This window comes from Notamacropus eugenii, chromosome 6, assembly GCF_028372415.1.
Source record: "Notamacropus eugenii isolate mMacEug1 chromosome 6, mMacEug1.pri_v2, whole genome shotgun sequence".
NCBI lineage: Eukaryota > Metazoa > Chordata > Mammalia > Diprotodontia > Macropodidae > Notamacropus > Notamacropus eugenii.
This window is the reverse complement of record NC_092877.1, coordinates 230,662,842-230,677,369: the sequence shown is the minus strand read 5'-3', so window position 1 is coordinate 230,677,369 and position 14,528 is coordinate 230,662,842. Positions and strand designations below refer to the sequence as shown.

Genomic DNA, 14,528 nt, shown 5'->3' with positions numbered 1-14,528 from the left:
CAAGCAAGAGAGGTGTAGGAAAAATTGGGAAAGGAGATGAGAGTGATGCAAGAAAATCAAACAGGATTTTGAAAATCAAGCAAGAGAGGTGTAGGAAAAATTGTGAAAGGAGATGAGAGTGATGCAAGAAAATCATGAAAAGTGAGTCAACTGCTTGCTAAAGGAAACCCCCAAAAATGCTGAAGAAAATACCTTTAAAAATAGGCTAACTAAATTGGCAAAAGAGGTCCCAAAAGTCAATGAGGAGAAGAATGCTTTAAAAAGCAGAATTAGCCAAATGGAAAAGGAGGTTCAAAAACTCACTGAACAAAACAGTTCTTTAAAAATTAGAATGGAACAGATGGAGACTAATCACTTTATGAGAAACCAATAAACTACAAAGCAAAACCAAAAGAATGAAAAAGTGGAAGATAATGTGAAATATCTCATTGGAAAAACAACTGACCTGGAAAATAGATCCAGGGGAGACAATTTAAAAATTATTGAACTACCTGAAAACTATGACCAAAAAAAGAGCTTAGACATCATATTTCATGAAATTATCAAGGAAAACTGCCTTGATACTCTAGAAAGAGAGTGCAAAATAAATATTGAAAAAATCCACCAATCACCTTCTGAAAGAGATCTAAAAAGAAAATGTCTTAAGAATATTGTAGTCAAATTCCAGACTTTCAAGGTCAGTGAGAAAATATTGCAAGCACCTAGAAAGTAAGAATTAGAGTACTGTGGAAATACAATCAGGATAACACAAGATCTACTGTCTTATACATCAAAGGATTGAAGGGTGTGGAGTATGATATTCCAGAAGTCAAAGGGACTGGGATTAAAATGAAGAATCACCTACCCAGAAAAACTGAGTATAATACTTCAGGGGAAAATGGTCATTCAATGAAATTGAGGACTTTCAAGCATTCTTGATGAAAAGACCATACCTGAAAAGAAAATTTGACTTTCAAACACAAGAATCAAGAGAAGCATGAAAAGGTAAACAGGAAAGAAAAATTATAAGGGACTTGCTAAAGTTGAACTGTTTATGTTCCTACATGGAAAGATAATATTTACAACTCTTGAGACTTTTCTCAGTACCTGGGTAGTTGGAGGGATTATACACACACACACACACACACACACACACACAAATGTGTGTGTATGTATGTATGCATATGTATATTCATATGTATGTATGTATATGTATATATGTGTGGGTATATATATATGTATATGTATGTATATTTATATATATATATATATATATATATATATATATATATATATATATATATATATATATATATATATATGTAGAGAGAGATAGAGAGTGAGAGAAACAGACAGACAGACAGACAGACGGACAGACAGGCAGGCAGAGGGAGAGACCAAGAGACAGAGAGCACAGGGTGAATTGAATTGGAAGGGATCATATCTATGAAAATAAAATTATGGGGTGAGAGAGGAATATATTGGGAGGAGAAAGGGAAAAATGGAATGGGGCAAATTATCTCTCATAAAAGATGCAAAAAAAACCCTTTTCAAAGGAGGGGAAAGGGAGGAGGTGAGAGGAAAAATGTGAAGCTTACTTTCATCATATTTGGTTCAAGGAAGGAAGAACATGCACACCCAATTTGGTATGAAAACCTATCACACACTACAGGAAAGTAGGGGAGAAGTGGTTAAGCAGGGTGGGGGGGATAATGGAAGGGAGGGCAAGTGGAATGAGGTAACAATTAGAAGTAAACACTCTTGGGGAGGGACAAGGTCAAAAGAGAGAGTAGAAGAAATGGGGTGGGCAGGATAGGATGGAGGGAAATATAATTAGTCTTACACATGACTATTATGGAACTGATTTGAAAAAGTACACATACATAGTTTATATTAAATTGCTTGCCTTCCCAGTGGGGATAAGTGAGGAGGGAGGATGGAAGAGAAATTGGAACTCAAAATTTTAGGAAAAAATATTGAGAATTGGTTTTGCATACAGCTGGGAAATAAGAAATACAGTTAATGGGGTATAAGAAATTTATCTTGCCCTATGGACAAGAGAGAAGATGGGGATGAGGGAAGAAAGGGGTGTTAGAAGGGAGCGCAAATTAGTGAAACGAATAATCAGAATGCTCAGCATTTTGAGGTGGGGGAGGGGAGAGATGGGGAGAAAATTTGAAACTCAACATTTTGTGGAAATCAATGTTGAAAACTTAAAATAAGTAAATAAGCAAAAAAAGAGGAGAGTATACTCTAGGGACCTGTAAGCTCTAAGTTCCTCCAAGGTGGCCCAATCAAGGGAGAGGAGATTACTCCTCTCTTGGCCTGTGTTCCGTTCTGGGAACAACTACAAGCTTTTTTTGTCCAGGCTCTACAAGGATTCCCTCTCCAGAGCCTCCACCAGCTCCTCCAGTCAATGCTCCTCCTCACTGTAGGACCACGACTCAGGGTGGAGATCCAGATCAGGGACTCAATTCCACAAGGGTCTTTAGGCCAAGGGCCCCCAAAATAGACTCTGCCATAGCAGTGGCTGCTGCCACTCTGAGGCCAGGGCAAGACTTCATTCCTTTCTCTTCCAGGTGAAAGAGCTTTCTTACAGACCTTTGAAGTTGTCTTTGGCATTTTTGGGTTGAAAAATCTGGGAACAACAGCTGCTACCCATGATTCTGTGCCCTGAAGCTTGCTCTGGTCCTGTGTGTGCAGTGCTGAGTGACCAAGGCTGGGCTGTGATCCACTCCCAACCCACTGCAATAGACCTTTCCTGTTGCACTTCTGGACTGTCTTGGACTGGAAATCTCTTTCATTCGTCATTTTTGTGGCTTCTGCTGCTCTAGAATTTGTTTAGAGTCATTTTTTACAGGTATTTTAGGACCTGTGAAGGGAGGGCTTCTACAGGTCCATCCTTCTACTCTGCCATCTTGGCTCCATCTCTGGTGTTGGAGAATGTTTGACAACTGGCTCACCAGATGAAAAAAAAAGACTGCACAATTAGGTGTAATAGGCATTATCAGTGTTTTTATCTAATCAGCAAAATGAAAATGCTATTTTATTTAATATGGATTTTATCTAATCAACAAAATGATATACTAAGCATTAATTTGTAGGATTTACCAATTTCTGAGACTGAAATGCTCACAGTGAGTATCTGAGTTATTTCTTAAGAGCTAGTACAAGTTGACTTCATTACCCCAAAGACCCAGCACATTCTGTACATTTGCAGAATATATATATATATATACATATATACATATATATATGTATATATGTATATATATATACATATATACAGGACACAGATGAATATGAAACAATGACATCTAAAAATAAAATTTAATGGGTGAGAGATGAATGTACAGGGAGAAAGAGAAAGGGAGAAGTAAAATGGAGTAAATTATTTCACATAAGAGAGGCAAGAAAAAGCTTTTATAGTGGTGCAGAAGATGGGGGAGGTGACAGGGAATGAGTGAACCTTACTATCCTTGGATTTGGCTCAAGGAGGGAATAACATACACACTCAATTGCATATGGAAATCTTTCTTACCCTACACGATAGTAGAAGGGAGGAGAGAAGAGAGAGGGGAATGACAGAAGGGAGGGAAAATGGGAGGAGGTGTTAATCAGAAACAACCACTTCTGAGGAGGAATAGGGTCAAAGGAGAGGATAGAATAAACGGAGGGGTGGAATAGGATGGAGGGAAATATGCTCTGCCTTTCCCATCATGACTGTTATGAAAGCATTTTGCATGACCACATGTGTATAACCTATATTTCATTGCTTGCCTTCTCAATGAGAGGGGGATAAGTGAAAGGGGGACAGTGATAGAAGGGAGGGAAGATTGAGAGAAAGGGTAATCAGATTGCATGCCGTCTTGGGGTTGGTAGAGATGGAGAGAAATTTTGGAACTCAAAATCTTGTGGAAGTGAATGTTTAAAACTAAATATAAATAAATTAATATTTTTTAAAAAGTGGAAAAAAGTGTAGAACTCAAAACTTTATAAAAGTGAATGTTGAAAATGAAAAATAAATAATAAATAAAAGAAATGGCCCTTTTTACAAGAAACTTCAAACATTTTCCCCTAGTTACCTGGCTACTTTTTAATTTTAGCTTCATTGATTTTGCTTATGCAAAACAAGTTTGTCCATATTAAAAAAAAGTTGTCAATAAAATTTATCTTTTAAAAAAGATCTGAGAGTTTTAGTGGACTTTAAACTCAATGAGTCAGCAACTCAATTTGGCAGCCACAGTAGAAAACATAATTTTAGTCTGCATGAACAGAAGCATATGTCTTCTTTAAGAAAGGTCATAGTCCCCCTGGACTGGCGTCAGCACAAACACTGGATGTCATGTGTTATTCACAAGCTGAAATGCTTCCAGAAAGAGATTGTTAAGGAAATAAAGACCATTCCAAAAGGCAACTGGGGATGTTTATTCTGGAGAACAGAAGATGGAAAGAAGGGAGGAAGATAGTTTACTTTTATTATTTGAAGGTCATGTGGAAGGCAATTCAACTCTGGTCTTGAAGCAGACTCAGTACTAAAATCACTAGCTGAAAGCTGGGAGTAGAGAAACAGAGAGAAACAGGTAGAAACAGACAGACAGATACAGAAAGAGATACAGGCATTTAATTTGATGTAGGAAAATAAATATGCTATGATTATAGAACCCTCCAAAACAGTAGTGAGCAAGGGCTGCTCCTCACTTGCAGTAAAGGCTGGAAGACAGTTTATCAGAGATTATGTAAATATGGTTTCTCTCTAGGTATGGTTTAGTATAGATGACTTCTAAGATTCTCTCAAAGTCTGTCATTTTGTAAGATGGAGAGAGAGCAATGAATCTAGAGTCATAGAATCATGGAATCTGAGACTTGGATGGCATCTTACTGAAATTCAACCCACACCAAAAAAGTTATCTCCTCTGTGATATATCTGATAAATCCAGGCTAAAGTCCAGGTAAATACTGTGTGTGTTCCTCCTTCATTGCCAAAGAAGATCATGTCATCAGAGAAATAATGACATGACTTGTACTTGACTTTGTTTTGAGTGAGGGAGGGCTGTGCAGGTCACCAGCCTCATCACTTCCAGAGCCATCTGAATCCAGTGACCAGATATTCATCAGGATGACTGGAGATGACCCAGGATGAGGCAATTGGGGTTAAATGACTTGCCAAGGTCACACAGCTAGTGAATCTCAACTGTCTGAGGTGAAATTTGAACTCAGGTCCTCCTGTCTCCTGCACTGGTGCTGTATCCACTGCACCACCTAGCTGTTCCTAGGTAAATTCATTCCCCTTTTGGTTACCTATATATTTTTGAACTTTTCTTTTAAGTTTTGAGTTCCAAATTCTATCTGTCCCTCCTCTCCTCCCTCCTGAGACAGTAAGTAATCTGATATAGGTTATACATATGCAATCATGCAAAATATTTCCATTTTAATCATTTTGTGAAAGAAAATTGGGATAAAAAGGAGATGAGAGAGAGAGAGAGAGAGAGAGAGAGAGAGAGAGAGAGAGAGACAGACAGACAGACAGACAGACAGACAGAGACAGAGACAGAGAAAGTGAAAAATAGTATCCTTCAGTCTGAATTCAGAAAACATCAACTCTTTCTTGGAGGCTGATAGCATTTTTTTATCATGAATTTTTTGGGATTGTTTTGGATGATTGCATTGCTGAGAATAGCCAAGTCATTAACAGGTCTTCATTGGACAATATTGTTGTGACTGTGTACAGTGTTCTAGCTCTTCTCACTTCACTTTGTATGCAGTTGAGACACTACCACCAGAGGAGTTGGACTGACTTGTTACTCTTGCAAAGACACTGTAATTTACCAAAGGTCAGATCAACTGTACAACCCAGTAAGTTGTAGGAAATTTTATGAGAAAATTCTGGAAAGCAAAAGACATCCATGACTGAAATACCTGTGTATCTTTAGACCTCAGAACATAGTCCCTGTTCCAAGGGAAAAAAGAGAACACGTGGTCACATAGACCTATTAATGGATGGGGAAGATCTTATATTCCATTAATCCTACAGGTGGTATGCACATACACTTTTCAGAGTCAGAAGTCTGAGTTTGCATCTTCTTTATTTACTATCTATTTGACCTTGTACAGTCACTTTACTAGTAGGGTTTTCAATTCTGTTATTTAAAAAATGATGTGCTTTGACTAGATGGTCTCTGAGTGCCCTTGTAACTCTTAATCTTTCATCTTATAATGCAGACTAAGCATCTACCTAGTAGTGCAGAAGGGCATCAACAATTCACCTTCTCCTGGAAAATAATACTTCAATTTACTAACTTAGGTGAAATTCCCAGCATTCATGACTATGTTAAAATATTCTACTATATCAGATGGGTGCTATATTGATATAGATTATTTTGACCCATTAACTATTATGATTCCAATGCTTGCCTATGAATATGACATATGATTTTTAGGGAACTCTTCATATTATGCATGATTTTATTTCTTGAAACTGATTGATTTATAGTCTTAAGTTTTCTTAATTAATTTTAACTTATCACTAGATCTTAAAGGATTAAATAATCAGTTTCCCTTCTTCATTAACTTTTTACTACAGCTACTGAAATTTGTAAATTTCCCATCTGTATTTCCTCTGAGACACCACTACTTCCCCAATGACTGATGGATACTCCAGACAACATTTTTTAAATTACTGCACAACTTAAAAAAAAAGCAACAACGTCTGACCATGTAATTTTATAATGAAAATGACCAAAAAAGACATTTGTCAGTGGATGTGTGTATGTGTTCTTTATTATTTCATTTTAAAAATCACACATCCCCTATAACTCAATTGACTCTCCTTCCTAAATCATTCTTGATAGGAGCCCAGTATGCCTTTATTTTTATGAAAAGAATCTTTCCTTTAAAATTTGCCCTATGTACGACATCTTGTCATCTTGTTTTGTCTTGTTCATTTTGCTTCATGTGAGTGATATTTTACCCAACCTCTCTGACTGAATATTTACCTGTTGAAATATTTACATTGACTCTTTGAGGACAATGGCTGCTCCTGGCAGAATTACCTCTTGGCCCCAGTGGGCCAAGCTCTGAACTTTTCCAATTGAAAAGGTCAGGAAGTTATGGGAAGTGACAATTTTTAATTTTGTAACCTCTCTAGGGAGCTGAGTGCCTCTGACTTGAACAAATAAATTAACGTGGAGCTGGCAGCCTTTGCCAACTGAAAACTGCCACATGAAGAGGAAGCAATTTAACTCCAATAAATGGAGAAAGATGCTGGCTGCTCCTATGAAAGCATCAAGCTGAGTCACCATGAGAACTAAGAAGTCTGAGTTATTGCTCTCTTAAATATCCTTTAGGCTTTTTCTTTGGCTACCAGTGAAGTGTTCTTTGTTGAATTTCCTTTAGTTTATTCTCATCCAAAGGAGATTACCTATTGATTTACATTATCTACATAGCCAATGACATTTGGCTTTCCCAAGTGACATGACTCCTTGTAGGATATTCAGGAGAGAAGAGGTAAGAGTGACTGATCATACTCTGAATCTTCTCCAAGACTGAAACAGTTTTAGTAATGAATGTATTACTGCAATAGCTCCCATTTCTATTAAATGGAGGGATATTTATTTCAAAGGTTCATCTAGGTGGTTAGGTGGGTCAGTGGATGGCATGGAGGACTTGGTGTCAGGAATTTCTGAGACTGAATCCTTTCTGAGAAATTTACTAGCTGTGAGGCTCTAGGGAAGTTACTTAACCTCTCTCATTTCCTTCTTCTACAAAATAGGGATAATAATAGCACCTTTCTAAGTGGATTGCTATGAGGACAAAATGAGTTAACTTGTAAAGTGCTCTGCAAACCTTAAACTTCTATATAAAGGACAGCGATTTTTATCATAGCATGGACTGAGCAGACTGAGACAGTCATTTCCTTGACTCCTTGTCTAGGGCTGATGGAAGAAGAATCTTAGATATGAAGTTCTATGAACAGTGATAATTGAGGCTCTATTAAGAGAGAACACCTGCTGACATGTTGGGAACATTAATTTGAATTCTATATTTCTCTATGACCCTATGAAATAAATAGTCTAAAAGTCATTATTCTCATTTTAAAAAGAAGAAATTGGGTTCAGAGAGGTTTGAATTGTATATTGTCACAAATCTGGTGTTGTAGCTGTGATTCAAATCATGGGTTCAGTTACTACCCATATAAGATGATTCCCAAATCTACACATCTAAGCCTACTTCTCTCTCTTGAGCTGAAATCTAGCATCACTAAACACCTCCTCTTGAACGCTCCACAGGTATTTAAAACTCAACATATTCAAAATAGAATGTATAAGAAAAATAACTAGCATTTGCATATCACTTCAAGGTTAGCAAAACATTTTATAAATGTGGTGTCTTTTTGTCTTCACATCAACCTTGTCACATGAGTGCTATTATTATCCTCATGTTACAGAAGAGGAAACCAAAGCAGACAGAGGGGACAAGAGTCTTGCTTAGAGTCACACAGGTATTAGTATATATTAATATAATAGATTTCAACTCAGATCTTTCTGACTTTGCGTCCCTAGTGCTTGATCCACTGTATCACTCAGCTGACTCATCATACTTTGCCTGAGGCCCACCCTTTTACCTAATTTCCCCAAGTGTCAAGAGCATCACCATTCTTCTAGGTACCCAAGTATCCATGTCATCTATGCCTTTATCAAAGTTATTGTTGAACATGTTAAAAAACATAGGAAAAACACACATCTGCTGGAGAACAAACCACTCCTTGAATAATTAATTACTACTATTTGAGCCAGGCCATCCCACCAGGTCTGATTCCATCTAATGGAATCTTAATATTGACTAATTCATGTCTCTTCGTTTTCTCTGGCCCTCACTCACCATATATAACCTGTTGCCATGTTTTTATGATGGTATCTCCATAATATCTCTCATGTTTGTCTCTCTGGGTACTCTCATAGTCAGATACCTTGTTCAGACCCACATCATCTCTCATCTGAATCAAGTCTTTCCCTTCTCAAGACTGTCATCTTCTCATCTGGCAAAGTAATATATCATTCTTAAAGTAAAGGTCAGACAATATTTTTCACTTGCTCAAGGGTTCTTAGTGGTTTTTCTATTGCCTCCATGATAATATTCAAACTTTCTTCTTCTTTTTCTTCTTCTTCTTCTTCTTCTTCTTCTCCTTATTCTTCTTCTTCTCACTTCAAGTCTTTCATAGTCTGAATTCAACCTTTCTTTCCCAAGATTTCACATTACTCTTCCTCACACACTTTGTGTTTAAAACTCTCCTAATTATTATCCCCACCTCCACAGCTTTATATTCCCCACCGCCATGCCTTTGATTAGGCTGTATCCTATGCTTGGAATGCCTTTTGTCATCAGAGCAATACCCTAACTGTTTTCCCCATGCAAGCAAGGCTAAATTTTCTCAGGAGATTAAAGAGATAGGCAGTTGACATTACTCCCTGTTCAACTGAATCCAGAACAGCTACAAGGAGCTTGAAGTACTCTCCAATGCTTATCTGATAGAAGACAATGGGAAACTCAGAGAATGGATGTTCATTCAGTTGAATTAACTAGAAGTGTCCTCAATTCACATCCTTGTTGAATATCCTTTCCTGGCTCTCCCTGGAATATACTCCAGAGACAGGTGAAACTGAACCATGGTGGGGGAGGGGGAGGGCAGGGCAGAGTAGGAGAGAGCAATATATAAATAAGAAGGAGAATAGTTTGAGAACCCCACTTATGGTTCATAATATTAACTGGGCTACTCTAGATATTACAACTCCATTTATTTGGGGCAAAGTTGCCTATTTTCATGATAATTATTTGGTCAGCTTACTTTAGTCCAGTTCCCTGGCCCTAAACGGGGAGTGATTGTCAAGTTCAGGAGAAATATGAAGGCTTCAAAAAGCTACCTGTCCATGTGGTTATGAAAAACAAATGTCGTGCATCACAGAATACGAACATAGGCTTCATTCCCATAACTGTGAGATTCCCATGGTAGGGATAGGTATATTTAGTTCAGAATTTCTCTATCAGATTCAACCTGTTTTTTTCAAGCATTTCTGTCATCTCTATACACATGTTCAACATTTGCACAACAGGTCATTATATTACAGTTGGGGATCTTTATTAAGGAACTAAAAAAATAACTTACTATGAAATGGGGATAGATGGACATACTTTTATTGATGTTGATTTTGTTCCACTACAAATGACTTGGCATAATATTGTTGAGGCCAGTTTATTTTAATTTTGCTCAGGTCTTGAGCAAAATATGACTTTACACTTATTGATTCATGCAATACAATTTCATGTTTTGTAAGAAGTATAATATTTAGATCAGTAGTTAACTAGCCACTTAAAGAGTTTGAAGATGTTGTTGTGATAATGGTACTTTACTTATCCCAGATAAGTAGAATAGCAACACCTGGAGAAAGTAGCCTCCTTTATAATGTGAACAAGAGAGGTCCCCGACCTATTCTCCCTATTTTTATGTTTTTGCTGTTGTTTTTCCCAACTGGGATGTTTGGAAAATTCCTGCCACAACCTTCTTGAGGCCACTTCTACAATCATTTCCACTCTTCCTCTCTATTTACCTTAGATGAATTCAATATTCAAATGAATAACTCAAAACCATCATTGTAGATTCAGCATGTTATTTATGAACATTCTAATGAGCAGCCTCATAACATTATTCCCTTGCTGGTGGATTGCTGGTTCATTAAATAACCCAATACAAGAATGCTGTCTAGCACCAACTGGGTCTCCTAATTGAGTGAAACTATTAAAATAAGAGTGTTCAATCCAATGGATGAAACCAAGATCAAAATAGACTCAAGCAAATAGTAAAAAGAAACTATTATAGTCATAGGTTTCATTCTACATGGTAAATAAAAGTCATTGGAAAATAAATCAAATTGTTTGTGGAAAAATCATGCAACTGGTTTAGCTTTTTTCCTTCTCTACATGCATATTAACAAGTACCTAAATGGTTCTTTTCCTATTTCTTTTCCCCCCAAATTTCTCCAAAGTTTCTCATTTCTCATCCTATTTCTAAACATGTCACCTGATCATCATAACAGAATTAAAATAAAACTAGTCACATAGTACGGCAAATTAAAAACAGTAATAAGCAAAACAGTATTATTATAAGGTATACTTGTATATAGTGGATGGCACTATAGTGGATGGCTAGAATCAGTTCTAGACTTGAATATTCTCTGTCTTTGTTTGGTATTTCTCAGAATTTTACCTAGTGGAAAAATGAACTGCCATCTTGTATTCTCTGCTTCTGTATCTTTAGTTTGAGTCATTTCTACTTTTTAATTGGTCATAACCTTTTTTTTTTTCTAGGTTGGTTCCATAACATACAGCCAAGGCTCCTCTTATTTTGGTAAAAAAAAAATCTTTAGTATAGCATTGGAATACATAAATCAGGAATACACAAATCCACAGATGGGTCTGTGATATCATCGTTTTGGGACATCCTTTCAATAACAACGAGTGCAACCCCATCCATGCTTGTCCCATACTGTAAGACTCTTGTTGATGTTCACCCAAAAGTTCACCTCAAAAGTAGACCTAATATGTAGAGGGCCTTCCTAACTTTGTCTTTCCTTATAGTAAGGGTAGCAGTAAGGTATTCTTTTTATTTACCTGTTATCCCTTGCCTCATCATGTGACCAGAAAATTTTTTCGTTCTGTTATAAAATTACTTGATAATGTTCTTTACCTCATTCTTCTTTCAACTTTCTTCTTGGTGATATGTTGTAGCCCACTCACTGCTTCCATATGCTTTCCTATTTCTCTCTGTGTGATACTCATCTTTGGTTAGAGACAGAGGTGTTTCATGTTTTCTGATTTTATAGTAACACTGGTAAAATGTTGCTAGTGAAAAGATGAGCTTTCATTTCCATTTGAAGCTTATAGTCGGCAAAAGAGTTTTGTGATTTCCCAAAAATAATAGAGCCTTCTCTCATTTTCCTTCCCAACAATGGGTCCAGTTCATTCTTTCTTCCTTGTCATCCTTCATGCCTCCTCTACCCCTGGAACAACTTGAACCTCTGTCTTCAATTAATTGAAACAGTTTGGAATTGATTGCTTGGTTAGTCTCCCAAAGCACAGAGATGAGGGTGCTCATTTGTTTTTTGGTATTAGATGTAAAGAAAGTATATGCTGTGTCTATTTTGGCATTATGGACAGTTGATCCAGTTGGGTGGATACAATACTCTCAAGATTTAGGATAATTATAATTGGTGACACATTTCACATCTTCCAAATCTAGCCCTTTGACTGTAACATCTGTGGCAGTTAGAATAGAAACTTTTTCATGTTTGAATTCATTTAGAACTCAGTTTCACTCCTGTTGACTATTGTCACCATGGCATTTTAGGCCACTCATATCTCCTCAGTTTTATGGTAAGTTCATCACATCTTCTTTTCGTTTCCACAAAAACAATAATCTTATTTTCCTTTTTGCTCATGATTTCCATCAAATAAGTTTCTCATCTTTTTCTGCATCCTGACTCACATTCATAATTTGAAGATTATTATAATTTGCACTCAGTTCCAGAGAACCAAGGTTGATGTGAATGTAATCTTTTAAAAAGTCTTCAGCAAGTCACCTCATTTCTTTTGGTCAAATTTCACTTCATATTATGATTTGTCTATTAGGTCTTATCTATTCAATAATCTTCCTGATTTGAGGCTCAGAGTCCATATCAAGCATTCTGTCTACTTTCTCAAGCACAAAGTTAAGTAGTTCTTCTCAAATTAGTTTCCCCCACACTCCAAGAAGTCTATCAGTCTTCCAGGTGTTGCAATACAAATTTCTAAAGCTCTTTTGAAGTCTCATATTTGTGGTCCCTTTAGAGCACTGCTATAGATTAAGTGGATTTTAGATGACATTATCTATTGTATTCAGTAGCTACTTGATGTAACCAGTTCATGAATTGGTGACAGCACCAAACAAATAGGTTTATAACCTTTCTCTAGGAATAGCTGATGATTTGTGTGGACTACGGCAGGCAGCAAATAAGACAGTGTTTTCCCTGATCCAGTTTGTACTTCTCCAACCATATCCAACCTATTACAGCAATAGGACACTCTTGGGTTTGGATAACAGTAGGTGTGATAAAGTTCTACCTTGCAATTAAACCCATTACATTTGCAGGAAAATTTGCTTAATAAAATTTAGACTTGGTTTGTAGCAGTTGTGGCCTCATATGGTAATTTCTTTGTTTCTTTGATACATTTCCACTTTTTGTGCGGCGAACCAAATCAGGATGATCCTGATAAAAATTCTTCTCAAATTTGGACAATTCCTTGAGATTGTGCATGATCTGTCCTAGAGATACTGCTGACTCAGTAGGATTTCCATGAAAACACATTTTGAAATTTGGGCAATAGATATTCTTCATCCACTTAGTTTTTTCTATGTAGATGGACAGGCCAAACCCCTTTCATTGATTACAATACCATTTTCTTCTGAGACTTTCTCAAATGCCCAGGGGCTTAATGAACAAGAAGTCATATGCAATCGGCAGCATCTGGAGGATCATATCACTCACACAAAATTCCTCCTGGACTTGGATTCTTTGATTAGATTTGTTATGTCACAATAACAAATATGTCATCCAAGCATACACTTCCCTGTTTTATTTCTTACCTGTTGTCTATTTTCAGAGGCTCATTATAAAGTGTTACTTGTGTGGTTAAATCTTCCAAGGAATCTGAAATGTTCATGATATATGGATGGGAAATGGAGAAATGTTGTTAAAACAAGGATTCTAACAGTATTTTGTCCTAAAAAAGTATTTTTTTAAACAATAAACAAACAATAGACATAACTATATCTTACAATTTGTGTATCTTTAAGTTAATAGTGAGGTGGTAATGATATGGTTCACTGTTAAAGATCAGTTACTTCTTCTGTATCTTCATACAGAATGCCTTTGATCCATGATAGTTGACTTTCACAAAAGTTTCATATAAATGAAAATGTAGGCATATAGTTCAATAATTATTCAACTTTTCTCAGTCACTTTTTTCAGTATTAATAAGGTCCAATATTACTTCCTAACCTTTGATGTCTTCTCTTTTTATTCCTTGTATATCAGTCCTTCAATGAAATAGAAATCTTAAGACAATATCAGCAATGTTGCCAACCCTTCAAAAGCTTTATAGATAAATTTTGACTACAGTTCTTTTTAATGAGATTTATTGGTGGGGAGGAACCTGTTGAAAGCTTGCCTTTTTATGTGTAACAAAGATTTCTCCAGTTCCATCGCAGACTGGAATGTTATACAAGTATGCTTTATAAGAATCCTAAGGGAGAGAAGTGTAGTGGTCTTAGTCAAAGATGCTCCTGTAGATAAAGTTGAGCTGTATGGATGGGGACATATTGCTATTAAAAAAACAAAAACAACAACTTATAAAGCAGTGCTTCATTCTATTAAATAGAAATATTTATTAAAAATAATCAACAAATGATTAGCATAATGGGATCTTATATTATCTGTTCCAGTAAATTGTGAGTTGGT

At 36.4% G+C, this 14,528-nt stretch overlaps 1 pseudogene; it reads right to left on the bottom strand.

Annotated features, from left to right (window-relative positions):
* Window positions 1-11,962: 11,962 nt before the first annotated feature.
* On the bottom strand, window positions 11,963-13,376 carry LOC140512276 (probable ATP-dependent RNA helicase DDX5 pseudogene; annotated as a pseudogene).
* Window positions 13,377-14,528: the final 1,152 nt, after the last annotated feature.